Source organism: Epinephelus fuscoguttatus, linkage group LG8, assembly GCF_011397635.1.
Source record: "Epinephelus fuscoguttatus linkage group LG8, E.fuscoguttatus.final_Chr_v1".
Taxonomy (NCBI): Eukaryota; Metazoa; Chordata; class Actinopteri; order Perciformes; family Serranidae; genus Epinephelus; species Epinephelus fuscoguttatus.
In genome coordinates, this window is record NC_064759.1 from 39003521 (window position 1) to 39022424 (window position 18904).

Sequence of the window (18904 nt, forward strand, 5' to 3'; positions counted from 1 at the left end):
TCTCCACTAGTTAGCCAGTCTAGGCCACTCTGCACTGCACTCCACCTGGGCCAGGTGGAAACTAGCTCATTTGGCCATTACTGCTGGCAATGCCATCCCAGTGGCAGGAGGGCGTTGCTTCAGAGACATGGTGGCCACCCTCTCGTCTCCCCCAGGTGGCCCTGGTGAGTAAGCATCCAAATTTTGAACAGCAGAACCCCTTCAGCATTGTTAACTGTGTTAGCGCCAGCCATGCAGACACTGATAACAGTGCTAAAAAGTGTAAGTTAACAATGCTAAATTGAGTGGCTTACTCACCAGAGCGACCTGGGAGGAGACCGGAGAATGGCCACCACGTTAATGCAGCAAAGTTGGGTCTGACTGGCAATACCAGCAGTAATTGCCGGCTAAACGGTGCCACTACCTACAGCTTACGCCAGACCCAGAGGTGGTGCGCAGTGCAGTTAACTGAAAAGTAGTCTCGCTCACCAGACCTTTCTCAAGAAAAGAAAGGTCTGGCTGGGCCAACTCTCACTTTAAGATTGGAGAAAAAAATGCCCCGGCTGCTTGTATTTCTTTCAACCAATCACAATCGTTCTGGCGGTGCTACAGCAATGGTGCGCTTGCAAAAATATTGCCGGGGGGAAACAGGTTTTGGTGTAACACGCCCACAAAAATATCGCCTACAGGACGTGAACCATGGCAGAAAAATGGCTACATCCCCGCAAGATCAAACACAGCAAAAGTTAGTAAAGGACGTGTTGAAAACTGCAACCGGAGGTGGTAGGGCGGGACTTCAGCAGGTGGCTCGTTCCGCCCAATGAGAGGCTGATCTATGCAGCGAACTTCCACCCACTCAGACTAACTGAAAAGTAGCAAAATTAACCTATAGACTGACATGCATAGCTGGCCAAAAATATTCTCAGCAGTTCACAAATTAACGGTTAGCAATTGACAGATTACTAGTTACCTTGTTAAAAATGTAATAAATGATGCAACAATATTAATTACTTCGTAATGTATCTTATTACATTTGATTACTTTTTGATTACTTTTCGAACAAATGTTTGATACTTGGCAATAAAGCTGAAAAGTCCATAAAACACTAAGCACTAAAAGGTGTTCTTGTCTTACGACATTGCCACCAACCTTGGCATGGTCAGCTGGTCCCAGGCATGGCAGATTCAGCTGATTAGAGCAATGCACATTGCATTGATTGGCAGATGAGAGATGGTACAAACTCAAACATGAGAAATGATCAAAAACAATGCTTCAGGGATGACCTCTAGCTTAACCAGTAGTAGAGCTTGTGTCCCATGTAGGCTGAGCCCTTTGCAGCAGCTCAGGTTCGATTCCAGCCTGCAGCCCTTTGCTGCATGTCATTCCCATTCTCTCTCATCCTTTCCTTTCTCTCTCCAGCTCTCCTTTAATAAAGGGAAGAAAAAAAAAACTAAAAAAGAATTTGAGTGTGCACTGCCAAATGAATGGAGCCTGACTGCATGTAGAGATAGCTCCTTGTAGGCCATTCACCGATGGTGGTGCACTCAAATTTTTCCCAACGGTTTTACTGACCTGTGTTGAGGCAGAGGCATTTCTAAATGGTAAAAAGATGCAAAGCAACAAAATGAATGTTTAATTTTACGTATAAGCTCTTTACTGAAAAGAACAGATGTAACCCCTCTGTAATCACCAACATTTGATTAGTAACTAATTTAATTACATATATTTCTCAGTATCTGTAGCAGATAAGCAACAGTTACATGTATTTTGTAATTTAATTAAATAATGCACATAACTAGTTCCTCCCCAACACTGAAACTGACCCACAACATAACAGAAGGGTAAAATGATGTGCTTTTTCATATCAATTTTACACAGCTTATTTGGGTCTAGGTGTCTGTGGCAGCAGGTGAGCATCCTTGGACATCTTTTATATATACCTGAACTTCCTCAAGTGGCTCCATTCATGGCGAAAGAAACCATTTTAGACCACTTGTAACCTCAGCCTTTCACTCACTGGCCACAGCTCATCACCATTGTTGATGGTTGTAATATATTGACTGGTCAACTGAATAGCTTCACCTTCATTCTCAGCTTCCTCTCCACCATCACAGTGTGGCACAGTGCCTGCATTATTGGTAATGTGGCACCAGTCCACCTGCCCATCTCGCATTCAATCTCACACTCCCTTGTGAATAGTCTACACAGACTGCATGGTGAGAGCAGCAGCAGCTTTTATGCTCCATCTATGTCACACAGGATGCGTTCAGGCACAGTATTGAGTGTAGGTCACCTGCGTTTTGGCAGTGCTCAGAGAACACACAATCACTAAAGTGTGGAAAATAAAATGGGAACATTTGTTTCAAGTTGCAGCTAAAGGTATTACATGCGTGGAATACCAGCTGTTATGCAGTCGGTGATGACAGCTGTCTCAATTACAATAGTAGAATATCTGTCAATTGTCCATCACATGCACATGAGAGAGATGACTAAAACACATGGCTGAAAGGTATCCTGTCTAGACAAGCCTTAAGATTCTGAGACCAAGACCCCCAATTTTAAGAGATAGTTCAGATCTTTTGAAGGGGGGTTGTATGAGGTACTTATCCATAGTCAATGTTTTCCCTATAGTTAGATGTCGATCGGCAGGCCACCAGTTTGGAAAAGCAGACAGGAGAACCAACATGGAAGTGAAGCAATATACTGCTGTGGAAGGGGGGCGGCAGCGAAATGTATTTTGGACACCTAAAAAAAATTAATATTAGTTTAAGAGGACACTGTATTGAGAATATATTCACCAGAGTTGGGTAAGGTTTACTTTAAAAGTAATCAAATTACTTTACTGCATTACTTTTTTGAAAAGTAACCAGTTACTTAACTGCGTTACTCCAAGTAAAGTAACTCAAGTACTTCCAACGTTACTCCCTGAGAAAAGTAACTCAAGTACTTTTAAAGTACTTTTGAGTATTCTACATTTCCTATTGGGCAATGGACCACAGGGCGCTAAGCCTACATTTTTGTCTCCAAAATTAAAGTTATGGGCCACTTGCCCTTCACTGAGATCCATCTAATGCGTTACTTTGTCTACCCAACTCTGTTCACCACTTAATCTTGTTGAAGACAACAGGGGTGCCGTTACCGTCTATAGTTCCCCATCTGTGTTCTCATCAAGCCACCAGACTCCGTTGACAAGAACAGTAATTTTAGAACATGGGAGCTGCTGGTCTACTGCTGCCTTGATCAAGTGGTTAGTGTTATAATGAATCTGAACTAACACTTTAAATGCCAAAGCCACAAAATAACATAAATAAACTGATCGAGGCAACAGATGACCACCAGCTCCTATGTTTGTCCAACTCAGTCTTACTCCGAAGTCACCAAATACCGGAGCTTGGGCAGTCCTTTTACGCCAGCATCATATGTGACCTGTCGCCATTGTTCTGTAACGACGCCCGTCAGCTTCAACAATGAAGGTTAAGGGGGCGAAAGTCCGAGTAGGGTGGGCAGGAGGGGAGGTGGATGGGTCCAGTAACCACTGACTTTCACGTGGGAGTAGGGTTGGGTCGGTATGAGAAAAAAAAAAAAAACGGTCCGGTTTTTGTAAAAAAACGCATCAAGTCAGTAACATCGGATTTTCGCCACTTGGGGGCGCAATTGACTCATTTAAAATAAAAAATGACCTTAGGACAACAGAGTGACAATAGTAAGTTGTTTCTTTTATTCCTTACAAATAAATTTTGCAGCTTACTCAATCAGTGCAAACAAGGGTTGCCTCCTTCGTCTGGCTCAAAGACAAAGTGTTGCCATAGTGGCGCATTCCTTGATTTCGTCGAGACTAAATTGTCCGCCATTATCGACTCCCCGTCACTATTAAACAAACTCCAGGCTACAGTAGAGGCACATGCGCACTCACACCTCCTAGCTCAGTCCCCGCCCCACCCCCCTCTCTCTCCTGCTTGCTGTGCGCTTGGTGAAGAGGCAGACACAGGTGCTCACAGACTCGGGCTTACTATAAGCAGAGCGGACTACGTGTAAAAATGTCCGTAAAAAATCCCTGCGATGTGAAAAATACATGCCGAACAGTCTTTTGTGTGACACTGGTGCGCGGAGTGAAGTCCGCGCGGTCGTGCTTTGCGCGCACAGGGCTTGCGGACGTCCACTTTTACCAGGCGGACCTCCGCGGCGTCCGCTCCGCGTACGTTCTGCCCGAGTATGCGGTCCGGTCGGTCTCAAAAAATAAAACCCGGTCAAAGACAGAGTACCGGACCGAATTGGTATTACCGAGAACCGACGCAACCCTACATGGGAGGCCAGTGTTTGCCTCCTGTATGAATGTTAAGCCAAACCCTGTTTTTTGTCCTAAACCCAAACGTGTGTGTGTTGGCTAAACGTAACCACACGCGTTTGCTGTTGACAGAAAGAAATGTCAATTCAGTGTTGTACTGATATAGAGCATTTATTTAGAAAGAGACTGTATGTAAACTGTACATTTCCTGTGAAAATGGAAGTGTATTTTTTAATCAGACAGTGCATGTAACAGGTTGACACGTCAACAACCAACACACCCAGGGTACCTACCTTGCACATCATATCTCAGTGAGCGTATGTACATGTAAACTGACCCCTCCACAGCAGTACATCACTTAGCTTTGTATGGTTGTCATGAAGACGCCTCTACTTAAGACACTCAGACTTCAATGATGTAATAATGACTAAGTTATCCCCATGGGAACTGAGCAAACTCAATTTTCATTATAGTTCCCAGTGCATAAAATAGCTTCAGTTATTTAATTAGTTTTGACCGAAAAGTGTTAAACAAACTATTCAGAATTCAGAAAAAGGAGAGAAGTCAGATTGACTCTTTTTCTCCTCTCACATACAGTGTTTCAGACATTCTCACAAACTTGGGTGAATGACAGTTATAGGTCAGAGCAATGTGACATGTTTATTGAGTGTGGCCCGGGAGGAAAGTACATACTGTAGGGATGTATACACTGGCGGTGGGAGAATGTTTACTGTTACCTCTATGATGGCTGGTGGATAGCAGAGTAGTTCTCAGTGTTATGACTGCTGGAATAATCACACAATACCAAGCAAAAGCAAATTATCACCACAGTGTGACTGTGATGCTCTGCCAAAGGATGATCATGTATTTGTACAAACACCACAGCAGATGGCAGTTCTGAATGGGAGCCATACGTAAACATTATTCACAAACGTGATGGAGGCTGTGGGGCTCATGTCATGCTGACACAGCCGAGTGTCTGCGGAGATTTCAATACTACACACTTTGAACCAGACCAACCGTATAAACTGTCACCTCAGTTTACCTCAAATGTTCTGGACTCAAAATGATGTGACAACAAGAAATGCTCTGTAATTGCTGTGGTCAGGAGGAATTGGTGACCGTAAAAAGGGGCTCAAGGGTCATAGAAGGTTGACAAACCACAGTATAAGCTACTGCTACTGTCTACTGCTGAGGTTTAAGGTTTATTCCATGGTTTGAGCAAAGCAATACAAACTGTAAGCCAAGCAAGGGGCATTTCCAAGTTTGTAGTTGAAATTGTGTCCAAAAATGACTTTTTTCAGTATGATACAGGCTTTACTGACTGTAGTTTTCTGGCTGGTTCTTTCCAAGATGCAAATAGCGAAAATGTAATCCTAATTACAGCTCTTTACATTGCTTCTTTGTGTTTATTTTAAGTTTTGGTCTGTGACTCTATTGTACCTTTATACGTTGAGTTTAATAGGCTTTTGTAATGGTAGCTATGAACACAACATTGACATATTTTCAATGATGTAGGCAACTGAAGACAGCTACTGCCAGGATCAAAGTTGATGAGAGCCTTGACACTAAGCCAAAATAGTAAAGTTGTGGCTGTAAAACCAAGAGCATGAACTGTAAGATGCTCCGGTGCTCCCAAGTGCTGACAGGACCCATACAGTCGGGTTATAATTTGTCACATTTATCACGACAAGCAACCCCTTTCATGGTATACATAGGCCCTGATCACACAGAAAGCATTTTGGAGGTTGCAAAACGCAGGGCACACAGAGCTGCTTTTTTAAAATTTAATTCAATGCCAGTATTTTAAAAAAAAAAAAAAAAAAAGCTTGTGCACCTTTTCATTGCCAGGCAACCATCCCATCACTTCCTTACCCTAACCTTCCCGTGTAATCAATCTACCATTTATTTATTTACTTTACAGTAATTACTAGCTAGTTCCTAAAATGGACAGAGGGTAATTGCTGGAGCTCTGGTTGAGGGTGAGAGGCTATCAGCAAATAGTTTGTTGGACACAGAGAAACAGAGATCTGTGTGGGTACATGACACCCTAAAAAAAGAGGGTGGAACACAGGGAGTACCACCAGTTAGTTCAGGAGCTTCGCCTCAATGATGGTTGTTTCAAGTAGTGCACTTATATGCATCCTTGCCTGCTGTTTTCTACTGAGATCACGGTAACTGTGGTTTGTAAAGTCGTATAGCTCTGGGTATCCAGCAAATGCTACCTACCATTGTTATTAACCAACTGTAAACTTGTTGTCGTGACCACCACTGAAGGCCCGCCTCTCAAATCATGCAACTGGACAATAGGCTCTAATCTGCTCTGAACTGAAGTTTACAGAAGCTCCAGCAAAGATGCCATGCACCTAAAGCATAGAAACAAGAGGTGCATAACAACGTAAAAACAGCGAGCAAAAAGCATCATTCTCATTAAAAACAATTACACTCAGTCGGGTGGAGGCACTCTACTAAGTGTAGTGGAATGTTTGTTTTACTTTCATCTTATTTCTATGAGAACAACAATTAACTTTGATGAACTAAAAACACACTGTTTTGACAGCTATGGCTACAGTGAATCTAGGGTGATGCCATGTTACCTAACCAGCGTTGTCGAGATGGTAGAGACTTACCAACAGACAGCACTCACCACGCCCTTAGTTATGCGCAACTTTAAGCCTTAATAACATTTAAATAGGTGGGTACAGTATGAGAACTAACATGCTCTTAGAGCCAGCCTCAAGGGGTCATTCAAGGAACCACAGTTTTTGGCACTTCTGCATTGGCTTTATTATTCAGTCCCGGTGGGCCGCTTGCCCTGACCCCACTATAACTCCTAAATCTTCTTGACCCTGAGTACGGAATGATTTCTAGAGCATGAGGAGACCTCTAAGGTTAAGCTGTGATATATTTTCTCTGCACATTATAATGCCTGTGTTACTGATTTTTAAATGGCTACTTTTAAACATCATAAAAAATACTGTCAAACAAAAAACCTCCACAGTGTCAACACAGTGTCAGTTTTGTAAATTCCCCCATGACCCAGTCTGCATATGTGGTGACCCCATATGAGGCCCACTCTTGAGAAATCATGGTTGGTCTGGTATAATACTGTGGTATACTGACTCATCACTGAATAATCATGACAAACAGCGGATAATCAACATAGCAACTTGAATAACAAGCAGGAAGATGAAAGAAAAGTGAGAGTGGTAAGAGAGCAATCTGTTGTCCAGATCGGATAGATGAGCAATGAGTCATGCAGAGAACACCCACCATTCAACATCCTGTTACATATACTCTGGCTAACACACCACAGAGTAAGAATTCATTTCAATCATGCCAAAAAATATGGAGCGAGTTCAGATTATATTAATAAACTCAAGCAAACACTCATAGGCCTTACTAACTTTTATAAGTTATGTAATATGTAAATGCACCTTTTGATAAGGTGAGTCCTATTTGCAACACACAATCATTCGCGTACACACACTACAGGGTCTTTTGTTTAGATCTTAGTTTATATTCAGAACACACTAATTTATTCCATTTCCTGTGTTGTTGTTTGTTTTGTCCTCCTGCTTTTTGCTGTATTCTGGTAATTCTATTTCGTACTATGTCCCTACAGCTATCAAGGAAGTGAGCCTAATTCCTATTAAAATAATCTTGTATTATGATACTTGTGTAACTACAGTCTCCAGGCTTAAAACAGCAGGGGATCATGCTTTTACTATTTTAGCCCCAATGCTGTGAAACACACTCAACCTCAATATCAAAACAGATGATTCCTTATTTTTCTTACTTTGTTATTAAATATTATTTTTCAAAAATTCAAAAACTGTTTTATAGTATTTTATGTGTATGATGTTCTTTTCAGTTTTTGTTTTTCTTATATTTCATGGGTGGTATTGTATTTTATGAAGCACTTTGCAACTAACGTAAAAACGAATATGAATAAAATTTAATCCTCTGCAGTGGCAGTACCCAGAAAGCATTGGCCCACCAATAACTCTGCTGTATCCAGATCTTTGAAAGATATTTAAGGCTGATGAACAGTAAAATTAACTACAATAAGCAGCAGGTCTACAGTATGTACCGTCATTTCCCCTCTGACACACAAAGGAAAGCCTCACATACACTCTAAAATGCCTAAAATAAAAAAGTTTTAAAGCATAAAAAAATATGTTTGTTACATTAAAGTGTTTTAATCAGCTGACCCTTATTTGAAGCATTTTTGACATTTTTGAGTGGGATGGAATTGAAATAAATAAGTTAGAATAAGTTAGAATATCTTAAATAAAATAGGTTGACCTCTAAATATTAACCCAACTTCTGGATAAATATTAAGTTGGTTCAACATAATAAGTTTTTCAAGACAGATCAAATCACGTTGATGTACGATGTACGAAACTATTCATGAGTTTGTGAGGTGATCAAAGACTCAGGATTTACACAATAAGGCCAGAGTTGGAACCACTTAAAAAGATGCATGCAAATTGTTACCTTCAATTCTTTTGAGTTGAACCAGTGCAGAGCAGCAGCAACAACACAGGTACCCACACAGTGACTAACTCAAAGGGCCATAAATGTGCTTCTATTGACTGTCAAAGTTTCACCAGACCCCTCATCTCGACAGCACAGACTCAAAGAGTCTGTCAGTAGCTTCTCATGGTTGGTTAGCTCAGACTACCAGCTCTGCGTCACTCTTCATGCTTCACTGAGCAGTGGTCAGTTAGTCACTTAATTATAAATGGGTATAGCATTTGTGCTGAGAAGTGGTGCTAGATTTGCAAAGAAAACAGGATGTCACTTACTGTATAACTCAGGTAATGACAGTGAAAATATTAGTCTCCTTCAAAAATTGAAATCTTTCGAACTCAACATGTTTTAACATGATTTTATGGCTATATTTTAATTTTTAGCTTGTCAATTACATACCCAACTAAGCTGCATATACAGACCCTCCCTGTGTTGACATCCAGAGTCTGGGCCTGCACATGGCTCTCACCTCTGATGTCGTAAGCAAACATGGAGGTGGCTGAGCCAAGCCGCACTAATGGGGCTAACATCAGCAACAGTGCTGACAACAGCAACAGTGTTGACAGCCAACAGTGTTAACCCGGAGGGGAACTGGAGGGTGGGTGTTATGCTTCTGCGATGACACCATCTGGCCACTGCCAGTTAGAACAGCATTAACAGCAGTAACTGCTGTATGAGCGCAGTGCAGAGCAGCAGCAATTAGCTAGCCAGTGGGACATGAAGGGAGGGAATCACATGCATGCGCGACCAACCCAAATACCAAAACAAGTGTGACGTCATCCTCTGCTCGGCACACCATTACCCCACTATATCTTTACATAGCAAATACTGGTTTGCTGCTGTATCAGTCAGTGTCCACACAACATTTTACCCCAGTGGTCCATTTGGCCATTAGATCAGAGTTTTACCAGTCCCTTGTATATTTCAGCCAGTTCTTATTTCCAGAGAGTCAAATGCATTTTCTATGAGACATACCAGGTTCTCAACTAACTCCAATGTAAACCCATCCACAATAATACTTCACCAATGAGTATAGACTATAAAAATACTGGGCATAGCTACTGTGATGTCACCTATTGGTTTGTAAACTCCCATTATGAAGCATCAGGTTTGCCATTTCGACCGTTGCCATCTTGGGTTCTTTTGGAGCCAGAAGTGACCATATTTGGGTGAAAGGCTGGTCCTGTGGAGGAGCGAGTAGTGGATCTGACTGAGAAGCTGACATGTTTATTTCTGCTGTAAAATTGGGCATTTAACATGGGGGTCTATGGGGATTTACTGGCTTCTGGAGCTGGCCTCAAGCAGCCATCCACAGAACTGCAGATTTTTGCACTTCTGTGTTATTTACTTTCTGTGTTAATTTCTAAGCACCGGAGGTTGCCACTTGAGTATAAAGAGCACGGATATTTGCGTAGACTGTGATCAAAGAGACTACAATTTATGTCCCATGTGAAACCAAAAGTCAGTGTTGTTTGAAAGAAACTTCACACAATTTACGTATGGTCATTTTACACTGCCTTCCCTCTTTTATGTAATAAATGTACTTATTTTAACAAAAAAAAAAATCATCTTTTTTACAATGTAAAACGTGCCTTTTTGCCTAAACCTAACGATGACCGTTTTACAACATTAACCATGTGTTGCAATGTGTTTCAAGTGTGTGTCACATAGAGTAGCTAAAGCATGCTCTGTGTGTTGATATGAGATGCCGAGGGACGACCTGGAAATAAGAATGGGTTGTATAAATGTAAAATTGGAAATAATTATTTTCGATAATTTTGGTTATTTATCATACATAATGTGTACAACAGTAAAGTCCCCCTTAGATTTGGTTGTTTTCCTTGAGTTGTTAGGGTTAGGGTTATGTATGTAATGTCAACATACAAAACTGTACAAAACATACCAACCTATTTTCCACCCAGGAATATTGTTGCTTCCATGACTGTAGAAAGTTTTTCACAGTGTTGTGAGTTTCTTTCGCTGATATTTCTTTCTAGTATCAGTAAGCTGGAGGCTAAGCATGCATCCTGTTCCACCTTCCTAAGGTGTATTTTAGTGAATCATGTTGGATTTCATCGCTCAAGTATCTTAAGAATAATGAATTTCTTCTGAAACATGCCAACATCTCAGACTTTAATCAACTTTTACTGGCCTTGGGCATCATTTACGTCAAACCCTGATTGTTTGTCTTGTATGTCTTATTGCTCCTTTACATTAGAAAATTACTGCTTTTAAAAAACATAAACCCAATTGACCCTTTGCTAAGCCCCGCCCCTTTGTGATGGTCTGACAAGCTGTCGGAGTAAACATGGAGCCCACACTGTAAGTAACTACACTCCCAGAAGAAATATTATCACATTTTTGGAAAACTGAAACAGTGATTCCAGAGAGCAGCAGACAGAGGGGTCTACAGTCTGTGTTTGAAGGATATATCCAGGATGTCAAACTGACTCAGCAGCAACAACAGGTTAAAAAGACAAAGATAGTTAGAAGCTAAAGCCGTACTATAGGTTACAGATCACAGTGTAAAAGTGAACCACCACATCACTGCTGATCGCCACACAAGACAATGAATATAAAGGGAAACTTTGCCCATATTGAACCAGCTGCGTGATATTGCAGTGTGTAGAAGAATGGTGTTTGGCTTTGCCACCGTGCCGCTGCCAGTACCCGGACCTCCACCTCCACACGGGCAGGGATCTCCAGGTCAAGTCAAACAACGTTCACCTGCACACAATGTGATGACACACAGCTGGTTCAATATCAGCACAGTTTCCCTGCTTCCCTTCACTGGTTCCTGTACAACAGTAGGCATTAGTATACATTCAGTAGACTATATCTTCAGTAGCTAGATAGCTAACCCTACACTTTTCAGGGTTTGATTTTGGTTGTGGAACAGGGAAGAAACATATATCTTTTTCTAATCTCTCCAGGTAACGAGTATCATTAATACACGACGTGCCCCAGGCACAACATTTAGCTCCAAATCCACAAAACCAGCCTGAAAATTAAAGAGTCAATTGAGCACGGTTGTGTTGTTGTCGAACCGTGGTCTGAGCGAACGTTATGATTGGCCAGTCTGCATCCGGGGGCGGGACTTAGCAAAGGGTCATTTAGACTTATCAAGGAAAATTACATTACTGACGTATCGGGGTCAGCTTAAATTATTGAGGCTATGTCCATATATCGTACAATATTGCCGTTTTGTTTACATGCATGATGTTTATGTAAGAATGTCACCAATATACAGCAGAGCAGGGTTTTCCTGACCATTTTGAGACTTGGGCGCAGCACCTAAGCATTTTTGTTTTTTATTTTCTACAGCACCCTAAACCAAATAAACAGCTGTAATTTCTAGTATTGCTGCTTCTGTCCTTTCATCTGCTTTCTGTGTCACACACATACACACTGCAACAGCAACACTGAACTAGGTGAAGTGAAGACATTGAGGTTAGCGGAGGAGAAAAGCCATCCTTTCACTGCGATATGATACACCTGCGTTTGTTGCCTAAACCTAAATGCGTGCTTTTGTTGTCTGAACCTTACCACATGCTTCTATTACCTTAACCTAACCACGTGCAATTGTTGCCTAAACCTAACCGTAGGCTTTGGTTCCCTGAACCTAACTACGTACTTTTGTTGCCTAACCCTAATTACATGTGCTTGTTGCCTAAACCTAACCATGGGCTTTGGTTACCTAAACTTAACCACGTGCTTTTGTTTCACGAGGAAAAAATGTAAATACAAAGTGTTTTAGTGACATCAGAAGTGTAATATGTAGCTGTCAAAAGTCCGTTGAACAGGCGGCAATATGTGACAAGCTGGGAGTGAGAATATTTTGTTTTTTCCAATTTCACTGCCATAATTTTAATCAGTTAAAAGTTCATTGCTCTTTGAAAGGGTGTACTTGTGTTATCATGCTATTATATTTTCAATATATCATTGGCATATAATGGTCTTGTAATCAGAATAATATTTTTTATTGCAATTACCTCTGGGGTAATATATTGCCAACCAATGGCAGTTTTAATGCCAGGCTTTAAAACCATTTTCCTGAGACTTGAGTGGAATGGAGAGGAGAATAAGAGGGCAACAGAGAACATGAATCATCCATCCATATTTGGCTCCCTGCCAGAAGAACAACAGATAGCTTTTATGTTAAAAGAAGAACTGGTTGTACCACACTCATATATCCATCCCTTCTCTCCATCAGATTTCTGCATATCTCCAACAATATGGCATCATTCCAAAGACACACACTCCTCACGCACAACCTCAGGCCCAATATGTTTACAGCAGATAGATTTACACTCCACAAACATCTGTGCTTCCTTGTTTAAAGAGAGCAACGGAGAGGCATCCCTGATGGCCTCCCATCCCCCTCATCCCTGTCTCCCATCTCCTCCCTCTATCCTCCCTCTCCTCCTCCTCTTCTTCCTCCTCTGTCTCAGTGTGAGGCTACTGCATCCGTCACTAAAGGCAGAAAAACACAGGGAATAAAGGAGGGATTCCTCCAGCTTTACCTTGCAGTGTAGGGAGTGATGTGGGCTGTGATTCAGCTCAGATGCTGCTGCTCCTCAGCTTCAGCTAACAACATCATGTGACCACGAACCACCTGCTCCTGCTGCCTGGTCATATGACCAGATTAGGCCTAGGCAAGGATCTCTGGGATTTGTAGTTGAGGCTAAGGAAATGATGGGACTTCAATCTACACGAGATCCTGTGTGGTGATTTAAAAGGATAACTGAAAATAACTGATAGGTGTGAGTGTATTTAACCCTAAAATATAGCTTAGATCTCAGATCTATGACCAATATTTCAACATATTTTGATAAAATTTCATGAAATGCTTGTAAACAAGTGAAGCAGTAACAAGATATAAATTGGCCATTAGGTGATTCTTCGGGTATCAGAGTTTTTGTGTCCCTCAAACCCTCAGCCCTCGTCTGTTTTTGTCACACCAAATGGAACATACAACAATTAATTGGAAGATCACTAATTATTTTTATCATATACAAAGTGACCTTTTGGTGGTTTTTGCTGTATTTCCTTTGTGCCTCCTACTGTCAACCCTGCTTCATTTTAGATTAAAAATCAATCATATATCAACTTCAAATACAGATGACACATAAATACCCATTTTACTGAAATGTATCATGTGTTGTAAGATATATTTGTATTTTATGTTGTTTCCTTCTCTAAAGAACACCTGTCCATCATTTTCACCACACAAAATATAAATTCAGAGGGCTTATTTATTTATTTATACATCTTAAGACTTTGTAAACTTGGGCTGCGTTCAGCCCCGACAAAACGTAATGGTGGTGTGTTGGACACCCCGTTGTGTTTCACAGGCACACTGCCTTTTAATATGTCAGAGTTCAGTTCAACTTAAAGGGGCTTTATTGGCATGGAAAATGCAAATTTACATTGCCAAAGCAAGTGTGAAAGAAAAATGTTTGTACAGCAGGTTAAGATTTTGGCTACCAGAATTTGGTTTATATACATGTTGCCACTGATTGGGTGACACCTCTGACACACCCAACAAATCAGAAAAAACATACCTCAAAGCCCTGTTTCACATCATTTCAAGGGAACGTGTTGTTCAATCTGAAAACCATAGCAAAACAGGTAATACCATTTTTTAATTCATGTGACCGGAGAGCATGCCTCCTTTTTTCATACCTCCAACAGACTGCTCAACAAGTTCACGGCTTGGTGTCAAAGGTTTTAAGTTTGAGTCCTAGGTGATGCTGAGGAAATGCACTTGGTTAAGACTTTTTGCCTCTTGCACTACATTGCTGGCCCCGTCCATTCTGCTTGGATTTGTGTTTTGTTGGGTCAAATGCTTTACAGAAAATGTCAGTACCACTGAGACCTTTTATATTCTGCAGACACCCACTTGGAGGTACATACAAGTGTATTTCTGTAAGCAAGATTTTACATGAGTTTTACAGGAAACTGTGGGTTTTACATGGGTATAGCATAGGATGTCAATCATATTATAAGAAACAGGGTTTCTGATGGGTTTCATATGTAATCTCGTAGACAGGGTCCCAAACTAACTTTTTCACTTACCAGCCAGACATATTTTACCAGCCAACCAAATAATTAATAATTAATAAAAAAAGTCAAGTCACTTAAGGCCTGTGCAGATTCAATCACCAGCGATTGGCACACAATGCATGCCGGTTAGTTTTGTGTCCGACTTCATCCTGACTTGCTCTGACGTATTACAAAAGTGGACAGTGATAAACCGCGAGAGCGAGGCGGCCGCAGTTTCTAGAGCCAGGAGCTGCAGTTGCTCTCCACCGACTGCACCGCCTGGCTCTCACCTGATCTAACAGCTGATTGGTTTAGATGTCGACTCAACAAGAGGACGTTTTAGATAAACTATTCATTTTTGTTGAATTTTAGAGATTAAGATTGTGTTTGTCTGATCTGAAGGTTTATTCTGTGAACAGAAAACATGTGTGACTGATGGTGAAGTTTAGTTGTCAGAGACTAAATACATTCATCATAAACTATACAGAGTCTACCTGTACTATATTAATATTGGACGGTTTAATTATTGAAATATTTAGCAACACAGAGACTTGTGGTCAGTGGGATGTGAGGATTCTTAAAATAATGTGTACAGATGTGAAGCCTTGACTGTATCTGACTGAGCCTTAATGAAAGCTGTTGTCTTGTATTTTTTTTCCACTGAAAATATGAACCTTATAGTCAAGCACAGTTTATTTAGCCTGTGCAGTTGAGGGGACAGGTCAAAGTGATATGATGCTGATTTACGGGAGAATTCATATCAAATGGAGGATAAACCATGAACATAAACTACAGATCACCTGTAAAGCATTTTAATAAATTAATCTATCATAATTAAAACAACTGGAGACTGAGAACAAACTGATATATGGGTCTGATCGCTTTTTTAATGAACTGACATCATTCCAGACAGGATGTTAGTGTGTCTGTGACTTCCTGTACGGACTGAAGGCTGCTGGAAACTGTCGGGAAACCGTCCGACTTCACTGCAGCTTTTTGCCTCTGCACCCCGTTGCGGCTGCCTGCTCTCCTCTACTTTCCAGGCGAAGCGCAGCTCATCTTGAACGAGCCTATTAACAAAGTAGCGGAGTGACAGAGTGGTACATCCTGTCAGCCGAGGGTTTTCCTATCTGTGCAGCCGAGTACTACAGCACCTCCAAGGACTATTACATCCAGACGGTCCCGGTGTTTCCTCCACAGGCTCCACTTCACTCAGCTTCAATCAGCTGCCCAACAAACCCGCTGCTTCTTCCCACTTTAACCTGAATAACAAACCAGGGCTCGGTGCTCTGGTTGGATCCAAACGGAGAGCCAGGGCTAGCTGGGAAGCTAGCGGAGGCTAACTGGCTGTGCCTCCCTCCGGTCATGCTGCAGCTAACGTTCCACAGCGACGCCTTGCCAACGAGCCTAACAACAGCTATCCACCTCTGCACGCTGTGTTAACGTCATGACTGACGCACTTACGTGACCAAAGATCGTCTCTGCCTGAAATACACATTACTCCGCCAGGAAACCAGCCGATACCAGCATCGTTCTCCAGTAACAAAAAAAGTATTTTTCGCTGGTAAAAAAATAACTCGCCAGAGTGGCGAGTGGTCTTAAAAATTTACCAGCCAGAGACAAAATCTACCCGTAATTGGCGAGTGACAATCATCATCCTCAGGTTCCCTCTCTGCCTGTCTAAGCCTCACTGCTCTCGAAAGCTGACTCATCAAAAACCTTTGTTCTCTTGTGGCCTCATGTGCCTGATCATCTAACTTCTAGTCCGACTTTTCTGCTTCCATCTCCTTTTCCTGTTGTTTCCTTATTCCCTCTGTTAATTTTAATTTCTCTTCAAATAAGGCAGCATGAAGGGAGTCAAGGGCTTCTCCGATGGCTTTTGAGGAGACTCTGCTTCTCCTAGAACCATAGGAGATGTGGCTGTGGCATCCAGTGCAGGCGGAACAAGAATAGCTTGAGACACTTTGTGAGCTCTGCTAAGTTTGGCACGAAGTTTGCTGTCCATGTTGAATGCCTACTGATAAGGTGACATAATCTTTGAGGTAGGCTGGTGGATATCGTTATCGTTGCTGTAGCATCCTGATGGCATCAGTTTTGACTGTGCTCTTAACTGGTCCGTCTGTGTGGCTGCTCCAGACTGCTGGTTAGAGGCAGCCATGTTTCCTGTGGATTTGCTGGCTTATCCATGTTCATACCACTGGGATCTCGCATTTCCTAGCTCGAGGGACCATTTTGTTTGAAGAAGCACTGGATGTTGATTTAATGCATATGAACACATGAAGGAGATGCAGCAAGCAGGTGTTGAGTCAATGCAGAGATGATTTATTTTAAAAGCAGATTTATTTCAATTCTTTCAATGACCCCACGTGTGTGGTTTGAGTTCTGCTATGACAAACAAACATTAACAGTAAATGAAATATAAGTGTGCAGTTACAAGGTGAATCACAGTGTCAAAGAAACAAACATATGTAATGCACATACGGTTTTTGACGTGCAAAAGAACAAACAAAGGGTGGAAGCAACATACATATCTTCTAATTAGAAGAAAGTTGTTGCACCTGAGGGTGTTGGCTCCTTCCTAGACAGGGAGACTTTTAATAAGGATTTTATTAATATTATTATTAGTAGTAGTATTCAATCTATTTTATTTATTTATTTTTGAACATTTCTGTTAATGTGCCAGTGTTAGCCTTCTGGCTAATTTTTAACTGTAGTCCTTCAGCAAAGTGTGTTCTGAAGTGACAAGTGAAAAATCAATACAGCCATGCAGTATGTAGTGTTGACAGACAGTAAGATGCCATAGCAACAACAAGAACAGCAAAATCACCACTCTCTACTGCAGATAGTGCTCCATGAGAGAGAGAGAATACATAATTACATCCGTGATTTAGTATAATTAACGATGCAAAGCTTTATGAAGCAATAACAAAAGCCATGAGGAGCAGCATTAAGACAGCATGGTTTTAATACTTATCTTAATAAGAATTTAAGAGCAATAACATGAGAGTGATAAAAATAATACACACTAAACACATAAGCCATGCAGCACAGAGATGTGAGACATGACTGTAAAAATGTTCAAAGCACACTGTAAAAACTTGCCAGTAAATACAACCATTCTGTATATACCCAGTACAGGAGTTAGAATGGAATTACACACTTTGTCCTGGCTGGCTAGTTCTGACTACCAGCTCTACATCACCGTCCATGCTACACTGATCGGTGGTTAGTCAATCTACCCCATCTCCTCTGACCCTCTGCATCAAAAACAAGCAGCAACCTTTGGGGCACAAAAATAAAGCCCAAACTTCCCCTTGAGGCTGGCTCCAAAACAGAGTCAGTCCCCATAGACCCCCCCATGTTAAAATGTCCAACTTCACAGCAGAAATAAACATGTTTACAGCCTGGTACAAAAGCAGTTTGGTTTCTTTAGCTAATTTCCCCATTTGTAACAGCTGTACAAGGAGTGAATTTTTATAGTGTGATTCCCCTTTTGGCAACTTGAAGTCTCCCCCATGGTTCCCAACCACAGTCTGGAAGCTGAAGCAGCAAAGTTATCTTGGTCTCTTTTCTGTTAGACTAACATTTGAGGCTGTGGACATGTTCATTATTATAATGTGATGCAGTCTCAGTCTGGTCTGTTTCACAAAGAAACACTGTGTGTCCACTGTGCGTTGGCAAGTGACTGAAATAGGACAATAACACTATGGGGCTGTCCACCAAAGCACATTTTCCCAGTTGAAAATGCCAGGTGCTTCTCAGGATACGCCCAGCTGGGAGTGTTTGAGAGTGCTTTGGAGGTGTAGCGTCCTGTCAGCTGAGACAATTTGGTTGAAGTAAACATGTTGGCATAAGGCAGTACATGCTCTGGATGAGGGAAAGGCTGAAGCATGCAGAGAGAGGACAGGCCTGCTGGTCTGTGTGGGTTTTCTTTATGTATCTATTAGTCCAGGGGCCAAGGCAGATTTTGGTATCACTTAAAGGGACCAAACAATTTTGGTATTTTTGACTTCCTCTATGTCTCTAGTTTACATTTTGGTATGATAGACCTGCCTATGT

The 18904-nt window shown here is 41.5% G+C and overlaps 1 protein-coding gene across 2 annotated transcripts in view; it reads right to left on the bottom strand.

Moving 5' to 3' along the window:
- Window positions 1–13405, bottom strand: part of tsnare1 (T-SNARE Domain Containing 1) — a 311127-nt gene extending 297722 nt beyond the window's left edge. For both annotated transcript variants that reach the window (XM_049584042.1, XM_049584041.1), the window contains exon 1: window positions 13324–13405. The gene's annotated coding sequence lies outside the window, so the exon portion shown is untranslated. The remainder of the gene's footprint in view (window positions 1–13323) is intronic.
- Window positions 13406–18904: the final 5499 nt, after the last annotated feature.